Raw genomic sequence first — 12,007 nt, 5'->3', positions numbered from 1 at the left:
TGCGTAGTTTATTTATATGCATTTAAAGATGGAGGAAACTGGAGAACTTGAGAAAGAGCCTGGAGCCAAGTCACAGGATTCTTCCAGAAAAGTTAGGAGCAGGACAAGAACTAAATCTCTTATTTTTCTGAAAAAGCAAGGTAGAAAAGATCAGGAATAGAGGTGACTGTATAATTCCTCATGAAAATCAGGACACTTTTAAGAGTGAAGGACATGCTATTAATAACACCGGGACATGATAAATCCCAGAGTGATTTAAACAGTGAATAAAGAAGTATTTGCAAGTCCCCTTGAGGGAATGGGGAGAAAGGGGTGAAATTCAACTTCCCCATTTGGAGAATTCCTGATATTCTCACAAGCAGTAGGGACAACGAAATCAACAGGCCGAGCCCTCAATTTGTTCCTATGAAACCTATCTCTGCAAAGGACAGGCTAAATCTTAATTAGGCCTAAGAGTCACCCTCAGAGAACCTCTTTTGTTGCTCAGATAAGGCCTCTCTCTCTTCCTCAGCCAACCTGGCATGTGAACTCGCTGCCCTCCCCCACTTTCACATGGGACATGCCTCCCAGGGGTGTAAACCTCCCTGGCAATGTGGGACAGAAATCCTAGATGGAGCTGGGACTCAACATTGAAGGATTGAGAAAACCTTCTCGACCAAAAGGTGGAAGAAAGAAATGAGACAAAATAAAGTGTCACTGGCTGAGAGATTTCAAATAGAGCCGAGAGGTTATCCTGGAGATTATTTTTACACATTATACAGATATCCCCTTTTTAGTTTAAGGTATATTTGAATGGCTAGAGCTAGAGGGAAGTGCCTCAAAGTATAGAGCTGTGTTCCAATAGCAATGTTTCTTGAAGATGATTGTATAATGATATAGCTTTTGCAATGTGACTGTGTGATTGTGAAAACCTTGTGTCTGATGCTCCTTTTATCTACGGTATAGACAGATGAGTAAAAAATATGGATAAAAATAAATAATGGGGGAAACAAATGTTGAAAAACAAATTGAGTAGGCTGAAATACTAGTGGATCAATGAAATGAAAAGTACAACATCACATGTACTTTTAAGAAAAAAATAGGGGGAACAAAGGTTAAAATATATTGGGTAGATGGAAATACTAGTGGTCAATGAGAGGGAGGGGTAAGGGATAGGTATGTATGAGTTTTTCTTTTCTCTTTTTCTTGAGTGATGCAGATGTTCTAAGACATGATCATGGTGATGAATATACAGCTATGTGATGATATTGTGAGACACTGATTGTACACCAAATATGGAATGTTTGTATGTTAAGAATGTTTGTGTTTGAATGTTGTTTTGACAATAAAAATATTAAACAAATTACAAATTAATAATAATTAAAAAAGAACACTGGGACAACAAAAGCATAAATCAGGACATAATCTCATCATAGTATGTCTAATATATCAAATACACAATGAGGAGTCAAAGAAGACTTTAAAGAGGAGTGACAACATCACATGCGCATTTAAGAAAGCTAATTTTGACAGCAACGAAGATGGACTGAAAGGATGAACTAAAGGATGTCAGTAAGGAGGTAGGAGGCTGTTTTAAAAATTCTACGATATGATGACCAAAATTAACGTCAGGGTAGTGGAGATGGAGAGTAAGTAGAGAACAGAACAGAGAATCATACTGGGGACAAAACTCTCATAGCATAGCTAAACTAAAATAATGCTTTATAAGCATAATTTAACTACAGTTTCAAAAGAACACTAAGAAAGGACACAGGAGAGAATTATCTTTAAAAAGAAAAAAAACTGAGACACAAAGAATATGAGCAGTGCTTCAACTTAATCCCTCTTTCATACTGAACTGTCTGTCATTTAACCACAACTCCAGGTACTAAATGCAGTTTTAAGCTCCCTTTATTCTTCCAACCAAACTCCATCTCTATTTAATTTCCCATCTACTTTTTTTTTTTTTTGCACGGGCAGGCACCAGGAATCGAACCTAGGTATCCCGCATGGCAGGCGAGAATTCTGCCACTAAGCTACCGTCACACCATCCTCTCCATCTACTTTTACATCACTTCTTTTTGCTTTGCACGTCATTTTTTTTATTCTGTGCCGTATATAACATAAACCAATGCAGAAGTCTGTAACTCATCCTCATTTCCTACTCCAATAATGACCCTCTGTTTCAAAACACTGATATCTATTTCCCTTCCTACTCAAGACCTAAGTGCTTTTATTGATGATTTTGGTTGCTCTGGTTATTGTGTAATGGCCAAGAGCAACTTATTGGATATTTAAATCAAGATTCTTCAAGTCTCCAATCTTGGGGTTTGTTCATATGAAATTTAATCCTGCAAAGGCTAGGCTAAGCCTACTTAAAATTAGGCCTAAAAGTCACCCCCAAGAGAACCTATTCTGTTGCTCAGATGTGGCCTCTCTCTCTCTCTTGGCCGATACGGCAAGCAAACTCACTGCCCTCACCCTCTCTATTTGGGACATGACTTGCAGGGATGTGGACCTTCCTGGCAATGTGGGACAGAAATCCTAGAATGAGCTGAAACTCAGCATCAAGGGATTGAGAAAATCTTTTCAACCAAAAGGGGGAAGATCAAAATGAGACAAAATAAAGTGCCAATGGCTGAGAGATTCCAGAGTCAAGAGGTTACCCTGGAGGCTATTCTTATGCATTAAATAGATATCACCTATTTAGTTAAGGGGTAATGGAGAGGCTGGAGGGAACTGCCTGAAAATATGGAGCTGTGCTCTGGTGGCCATGTTTCTTTAAGATAATTGTATAATGATATGGCTGTCGCACAGTATGGCTGTGAGAGCCTTGTATCTGATGCTCCCTCCTTTTGTCTAGCTTATCGACGGACAAATAAAACATATGGATTAAAAATAAATAATAGGGGGAACAAATGTTAAAATAAATTTAGTAGATTGAAATGCTGGTGATCAGTGAAGGGGATGGGTAAGGGGTATTATATGTATGACTTTTTTTCGTTTTCTTTTTATCTCTTCTTCTGAATTGATGCAGATGTTCTAAGAAATGATCATAGATGATGAATATACAACTATGTGATGATAGTGAGTTACTGATTATATAACAAGAATGGAATGACCATGTGATAATGTTTGTGTTTGTATGTGGTTAAATATCATAAATAAAAAATAAATAAATTTAAACAAAAAGAAAGGGAGGGGTAAGGGGTATGTATGTATGAATTTTTTGTTTTCATTTTATTTCTTTTTCTGAATTGATGCAAATGTTCTAAGAAATGATCATGATGAATATGCAACTATGTGATGATACTGTGAATTACTGATTATGTATAATGGAATGATCATGTTAAGAATGTTTGTGTTTGTGTGTTGTCATATATTTTCTTTTAATTTAAAAATTAATTAAAAAATTAAAAAAAAAAGGTTCTTGCCATAAGACACTGGGATTGCCATATTATTTCTGTTGTTTTACTATCTTTCCCACACCTGTATCCCCTTACCTCAACGTTTTCACAGAAGACATTTCCTTCCTTGATCATAATATATTTCTGCTCACTTTTTAAAGAACATCACCTCCTGATCCTAGAGATATAGCTGTACTACACTGCAGCATAGGCAACTAGGGATCACATGCTCAGAACTTCAGTAAATGGGACCAAAGTGAGTTTTAACAGAAGATAGCAAGAAAGCAAAATATGTTTCCTTTCTCCTGTTTACTTATCCTCCAAGGGCAAGAAGCTCTTCTATTTTAGAGAACATGATGTATGCCTTTTTAATGACTCCTTTGGCTGCCTAGTTTAAGAAATAATTTCTCAAGTTGGGTTCACTATCATAATGGGGGCAGAAGGGACTGAGTTTCCTTTAAGAATTTAAAATTGTTTATTTCCACTTTGAATGGATTATCTTTAAAATAACATATAAGCATTTCTAGATCACCCAAATGGCATAAATAGTGCCATGGAATTTCCATTTCTGAATTTGCCTTTGTGTTTACAATCAAAATAATACCACCCTAGCTATGTGTACGAATGAGAAATTAACATAAGTGCACTTATATTACATAATAATTACACTGTGTACCAAGTGGAAACCAAATTATGTCAAGGCACACTGTCTGAATGAAGGTTTCGCAGTAGTTTTAACAGGAAAAAAAGTGAAAGAATTGATTCTGCACTTTACTCATGAGACTGAAATGGAAACCTAAATAAAACAGAGAGCTCCATATAAATTTTTCAAGTTTTAAAAGAATTAGTGTAATATATAGAAAAATCAGGACTCCAAGAGGGCAAAGGAAGGAGTAAGGCATGCAAAATTCACCATAGCTCCTTTGCTGGCTGCATTTTAATTATAAGCAACCATTCCTCACATTCTATTCAGGCTAATACTTGAGTTGAACAAACACAATTCTGGGAAAAGTGCAGCATATAATGCACACTAATGGGAGCAGTCTTGATTTAAAAAAATATTATGGAGACTATTAAAAAGGATTTCATGACCTCAATTTCAGCACTATATTTGTCAGAAACACTATATTAAGGATAGCACGTGATAAAAACCTAGATTAAACCAGAGTCTTACCTTTCTTCACAAAAATAACACGTTTATTAAAATGTGGAAATACTGAAAAGTAGAACAAAGAAAATAAAATCACCCATACTCTCCTCACCTAAACTACTGTTAACATTTTGAATTATTTCTTGTATTTATTCTATACACAGAATTCTCTTTGTTGTTGCTGTTGTTTTCCTTAACATAGTTGAAATCATAGTACACTGCAATCATTTACTGTAAACTTTTTAATTGGGGATAAGCTTAATGGAATCCAACTGCAACTCACCCTCTAAATCTAAATAGGTGATATGAGATTCTCTGGGTTTGGAGCCAGGTGAGTATCTTCCTAAAGACATCTTTAGGAAGTATCGGAAAGTATCTTCTGATCTAGGTTCAAAATAAAATTTGAGTAGGCTGCCATCTAGCCCTCCTCTTCCCCCTTCTCCGCCGGCGCTCCCGCCTCCATCTAGCCCCACTCTTCCTCTTTCTCCACCGGCGGCGCTCTCGCCGCCATCTAGCCCTCCTCTTTCCCCTTCTCCGCCGGCGCTCCCGCCGCCATCTAGCCCTCCTCTTCCTCTTTCTCCGCCGCCATCTAGCCCTCCTCTTCCCCCTTCTCTGCCGGCGCTCCTGCCGCCATCTAGCCCCCCTCTTTCCCCTTCTCCGCCAGCGCTCCCGCCGCCATCTAGCCCTCCTCTTCCCCCTTCTCCACCAGTGCTCCCGCCGCCATCTAGCCCTCCTCTTTCTCTTTCTCCGCCGGCGCTCCCGCCGCCATCTAGCCCTCCTCTTCCTCTTTCTCCGACGGCGGCGCTCCCACCGCCATCTTGCCTTTCTCTTTCCCCTTCAGCTCCGGCGGCACTCCATCCGCCATCTTTTCCTTCCCTTTCTCCTACTCCAGCGGCTCTCCAACCACCACCGTGCCCTCTTCCGCCTTCACCGGCTCCTCCGCCACCGTCCTCGACAGCCTTGCCATCCTCACCTTTCCTCCTCCAGAACAGCTACTAGGGGAGCAGAAACGATACAGAACAGCTCCCGGAGCCACAACAAAGATCAAAAAGACAGCGTACCCCATCCTGGAACGGCTGCCTGGCTGGAAGAACCCGCTCCGGTGAGATTGCCGGGAGCTCTCCCGGGCTTCAGCGGCCGGCGACCCTCCCCGCGTTCGGACCCCCGGGCCGGCTGGCACTCTTCCAAGCCGCTTAGGCTGGCGAACCTCCCCCACGGCGAAAGTTTTCCAAAGTTAAAGGACCCACAGCACCTTTTACTGGTGGGACCCGCAGACAAACGTGTGCCATGAGCGCGACCTACTGGGCAGGATAAGAAAAACAGAACCCAGAGATTTCACAGAAAAATCTTTCAACCTGCTGGGTCCAACACCCAGGGATTTCTGACAAAATGCCCAGATGCCAGCAGAAGATAACGGATCACGCTCAGAAAATTGAAAATATAGCCCAGGCAAAGGAACAAACCAATAGTTCAAATGAGATACAGGAGCTGAGACAACTAATGCTGAATATACGAACAGAAATGGAAAACCTCTTCAAAAACGAAATCGATAAATTGAGGGAGGACATGAAGAAGACATGGGCTGAACAAAAAGAAGAAAAAGAAAACCTGAAAAAACAAATCACAGAACTTATGGAAGTGAAGGATAAAGTAGAAAAGATGGAAAAAACAATGGATACCTACAATGATAGATTTAAAGAGAAAGAAGACAGAATTAGTGATCTGGAGGATGGAACATCTGAATTCCAAAAAGAAACAGAAACTATAGGGAAAAGAATGGAAAAATTTGAACAGGGTATCAGAGAACTCAAGGACAATATGAACCACACAAATATACGTGTTGTAGGTGTCCCAGAAGGAGAAGAGAAGGGAAAAGGAGGAAAAAAACTAATGGAAGAAATCATCACTGAAAATTTCCCAACTCTTATGAAAGACCTAAAATTACAGATCCAAGAAGTGCAGCGCACCCCAAAGAGATTAGACCCAAATAGGCATTCTTCAAGACACTTACTAGTTAGAATGTCAGAGGTCAAAGAGAAAGAGAGGATCTTGAAAGCAGCAAGAGAAAACAATCCATCACATACAAGGGAAACCCAATAAGACTGTGTAGATTTATCAGCAGAAACCATGGAAGCTAGAAGACAGTGGGATGATATATTTAAATTACTAAAAGAGAAAAACTGCCAACCAAGATTCCTATATCCAGCAAAATTGTCCTTCAAAAATGAGGGAGAAATTAAAACATTCTCAGACAAAAAGTCACTGAGAGAATTTGTGACCAAGAGACCAGTTCTGCAAGAAATACTAAAGGGAGCACTAGAGTCAGATACGAAAAGACAGAAGAGAGGTATGGAGAAGAGTGTAGAAAGAAGGAAAATCAGATATGATATATATAATACAAAAGGCAAAATGGTAGAGGAAAATATTATCCAAACAGTAATAACACTAAATGTTAATGGACTGAATTCCCCAATCAAAAGACACAGACTGGCAGAATGGATTAAAAAACAGGATCCTTCTATATGCTGTCTACAGGAAACACATCTTAGACTCAAAGATAAGCATAGGTTGAAAGTGAAAGGTTGGGAAAAGATATTTCATGCAAATAACAACCAGAAAATAGCAGGAGTGGCTATACTAATATCCAACAAGTTAAGACTTCAAATGTAATACAGTTAAAAGAGACAAAGAAGGACACTATATACTAATAAAAGGAACAATTAAACAAGAAGACATAACAATCATAAATATTTACGTACCGAACCAGAATGCCCCAAAATACGTGAGGAATACACTGCAAACACTGAAAAGGGAAATAGACACATATACCATAATAGTTGGAGACTTCAATTCACCACTCTCATCAATGGACAGAACATCTAGACAGAGGATCAATAAAGAAATAGAGAATCTGAATACTACTATAAATGAGCTAGACTTAACAGATATTTATAGGACATTACATCCCACAAAAGCGGGATACACCTTTTTCTCAAGTGTTCATGGATCATTCTCAAAGATAGACCATATGCTGGGTCACAAAGCAAGTCTTAACAAATTTAAAAAGACTGAAATCATACACAACACTTTCTCGGATCATAAAGGAATGAAGTTGGAAATCAATAATAGGCAGAATGCCAGAAAATTCACAAATATGTGGAGGCTCAACAACACACTCTTAAACAACAAGTGGGTCAAAGAAGAAATCGCAAGAGAAATTAGTAAATACCTCGAGGCGAATGAAAATGAAAACACAACATATCAAAACTTATGGAACGCAGCAAAGGCAGTGCTAAGAGGGAAATTTATTGCCCTAAATGCCTATATCAGAAAAGAAGAAAAGGCAAAAATGCAGGAATTAACTGTCCACTTGGAAGAACTGGAGAAAGAACAGCAAACTAATCCCAAAGCAAGCAAAAGGAAAGAAATAACAAAGATTAGAGCAGAAATAAATGAAATTGAAAACATGAAAACAATAGAGAAAATCAATAAGACCAGAAGTTGGTTCTATGAGAAAATCAATAAGACTGATGGACCCTTAGCAAGATTGACAAAAAGAAGAGGAGAGAGGATGCAAATAAATAAGATCAGAAATGGAAGAGGAGACATAACTACTGACCTCACAGAAATAAAGGAGGTAATAACAGGATACTATGAACAACTTTACGCTAATAAATACAACAATTTAGATGAAATGGACGGGTTCCTGGAAAGACATGAACAACCAACTTTGACTCAAGAAGAAATAGATGACCTCAACAAAACAATCACAAGTAAAGAAATTGAATTAGTCATTCAAAAGCTTCCTAAAAAGAAAAGTCCAGGACCAGACGGCTTCACATGTGAATTCTATCAAACATTCCAGAAAGAATTAGTACCAACTCTCCTCAAACTCTTCAAAAAAATCTAAGTGGAGGGAAAACTACCTAATTCATTTTATGAAGCCAACATCACCCTCATACCAAAACCAGGCAAAGATATTACAAAAAAAGAAAACTACAGACCAATCTCTCTAATGAATATAGATGCAAAATCCTCAATAAAATTCTAGCAAATCGTATTCAACAACACATTAAATGAATTATACATCATGACCAAGTAGGATTCATCCCAGGTATGCAAGGATGGTTCAATATAAGCAAATCAATTAATGTAATACACCATATCAACAAATCAAAGCAGAAAAATCACATGATCCTCTCAATTGACGCAGAGAAGGCATTTGACAAGATTCAACATTCTTTCCTGTTGAAAACACTTCAAAAGATAGGAATACAAGGGAACTTCCTTAAAATGATAGAGGGAATATATGAAAAACCCACAGCTAATATCATCCTCAATGGGGAAAAACTGAAAACTTTCCCCCCAAGATCAGGAACAAGACAAGGATGTCCACTATCACCACTATTATTCAACATTGTGTTGGAGGTTCTAGCCAGAGCAATTAGACAAGAAAAAGAAATACAAGGCATCAAAATTGGAAAGGAAGAAGTAAACTATCACTGTTTGCAGACGATATGATCCTATACGTCGAACACCCGGAAAAATCCACAACAAAACTACTAGAGCTAATAAATGAGTACAGCAAAGTAGCAGATTACAAGATCAACATTCAGAAATCTGTAGCATTTCTATACACTAGTAATGAACAAGCTGAGGGGGAAATCAAGAAACGAATCCCATTTACAATTGCAACTAAAAGAATAAAATACCTAGGAATAAATTTAACTAAAGAGACAAAAAACCTATATAAAGGAAACTACAAAAAACTGCTAAAAGAAATCACAGAAGACCTAAATAGATGGAAGGGCATACCGTGTTCATGGATTGGAAGACTAAATATAGTTAAGATGTCAATCCTACCTAAATTGATTTACAGATTCAATGCAATACCAATCAAAATCCCAACAACTTATTTTTCAGAAATAGAAAAACCAATAAGCAAATTTATCTGGAAGGGCAGGGTGCCCCGAATTGCTAAAAACATCTTGAGGAAAAAAAACGAAGCTGGAGGTCTCACGCTGCCTGACTTTAAGGCATATTATGAAGCCACAGTGGTCAAAACAGCATGGTATTGGCATAAAGATAGATATATTGACCAATGGAATCGAATAGAGTGCTCAGATATAGACCCTCTCATCTATGGACATTTGATCTTTGATAAGGCAGTCAAGCCAACTCACCTGGGACAGAACAGTCTCTTCAATAAATGGTGCCTAGAGAATTGGATATCCATATGCAAAAGAATGAAAGAAGACCCATATCTCACACCCTATACAAAAGTTAACTCAAAATGGATCAAAGATCTAAACATTAGGTCTAAGACCATAAAACAGTTAGAGGAAAATGTAGGGAGATATCTTATGAAACTTACAATTGGAGGCGGTTTTATGGACCCTAAACCTAAAGCAAGAGCACTGAAGAAGGAAATAAATAAATGGGAGCTCCTCAAAATTAAACACTTTTGTGCATCAAAGAACTTCATCAAGAAAGTAGAAAGACAGCCTACACAATGGGAGACAATATTTGGAAATGACATATCAGATAAAGGTCTAGTATCCAGAATTTATAAAGAGATTGTTCAACTCAACAACAAAAAGACAGCCAACCCAATTACAAAATGGGAAAAAGACTTGAACAGACACCTACCAGAAGAGGAAATACAAATGGCCAAAAGTCACATGAAGAGATGCTCAATGTCCCTGGCCATTAGAGAAATGCAAATCAAAACCACAATGAGATATCATCTCACACCCACCAGAATGGCCATTATCAACAAAACAGAAAATGACAAGTGCTGGAGAGGATGAGGAGAAAGAGGCACACTTATCCACTGTTGGTGGGAATGTCAAATGGTGCAACCACTGTGGAAGGCAATTTGGCGGTTCCTCAAAAAGCAGAATATAGAATTGCCATACGACCCAGCAATACATTGCTCGGTATCTACTCAAAGGACTTAAGGGCAAAGACACAAACGGACATTTGCACACCAATGTTTATAGCAGCGTTATTTACAATTGCAAAGAGATGGAAACAGCCAAAATGTCCATCAACAGACGAGTGGCTAAACAAACTGTGGTATATACATACGGTGGAATATTTTCCAGCTTTAAGACAGGATAAACTTATGAAGCATGTAATAACATGGATGGACCTAGAGAACATTATGCTGAGTGAGTCTAGCCAAAAACTAAAGGACAAATACTGTATGGTCCCACTGATGTGAACCGACATTCAAGAATAAACTTGGAATATGTCATTGGTAACAGAGTCCAGCAGTTAGAAACAGGGTAAGATAATGGGTAATTGGAGCTGAAGGGATACAGACTGTGCAACAGGACTAGATACAAAAACTCAAAAATGGACAGCACAATAATACCTAATTGTAAAGTAATCATGTTAAAACACTGAATGAAGCTGCAACTGAGCTATAGGTTTTTTTTTTTTTACTATTATTATTACTTTTATTTTTTTCTCTATATTAACATTCTATATTTTTTTCTGTTGTGTTGCTAGTTCTTCCAAACCGATGCAAATGTACTAAGAAACGATGATCATGCATCTACGTGATGATGTTAACAATTACTGATTGCATATGTAGAATGGTATGATTTCTAAATGTTGGGTTAATTTCTTTTTCCCGTTAATTAATAAAGGAAAAAAAAAATTTTGAGTACAAAGATCAAAGAACACTTATTTCATACTACTTAATGCTTGCCCTAAATTAAAAATAGTGGGAGTGGGACAGCACGTTAGTCTCTTGGCCAATGAAAGCTACAACAAAATAATATTGAGATATCTGATTCTAAATAGGAAATAATTCATAATAAGGGGATTTTGTGAAGTGAAGAGAGGTAATGAGATTGGGAGGACTTTAAGGAAAGTAAGTGGAATCATGATATGATTTACAAAGAGAGTGACATATTTCGATTCTAGGGAAGATAAATAATTTCATCAATACTTCTATATTATTTCACCTCTTACTGTAAAAGATCTGTAATCTACCTAATGAATTTCTCAATCATCAAAACTCTTATATTATATTTTTAAATACACAGAATTTCTGCCTGAAAAAAACATTAAAAAGTTGATCATTTCTAAGCAGCAAAAAATATACCATGAGAGAAAAAAATATAAATAATCCTGGAACAGTCATTCAGTATCTTTGGCCTAAGTTTCTGAACCTGTAAAATGAGGAAACTAGAGATTCACTCTACCTATAAACGTTACTGAGATACTCTGTTTTTTTCTCTGCATACTTAATCTCATAAATCAAATCAATAAAACTTTTTAATAAAATCCCTCTTAAAATAATCTCAATTAAGTGTCAAAGCAAAGAAAAAAAAATCCTGGTAAATTAGTACTTGTACTCTTTACAAAAAGATCCATCTAATGATGATCTTAGGTTTTTCCGATGGCTACTGACATGCTGTTAACACACCAATTATTTTTAATATATTCCTGGCAAGGT

At 37.5% G+C, this 12,007-nt stretch overlaps 1 protein-coding gene across 5 annotated transcripts in view; it reads right to left on the bottom strand.

Moving 5' to 3' along the window:
• Positions 1–12,007, bottom strand: part of GSK3B (glycogen synthase kinase 3 beta) — a 283,540-nt gene that overhangs the window by 33,080 nt on the left and 238,453 nt on the right. The window lies entirely within an intron of this gene.

This window comes from Tamandua tetradactyla, chromosome 10 (assembly GCF_023851605.1).
Source record: "Tamandua tetradactyla isolate mTamTet1 chromosome 10, mTamTet1.pri, whole genome shotgun sequence".
Taxonomy (NCBI): domain Eukaryota; kingdom Metazoa; phylum Chordata; class Mammalia; order Pilosa; family Myrmecophagidae; genus Tamandua; species Tamandua tetradactyla.
This window is presented reverse-complemented; position numbering and strand designations above follow the sequence as displayed.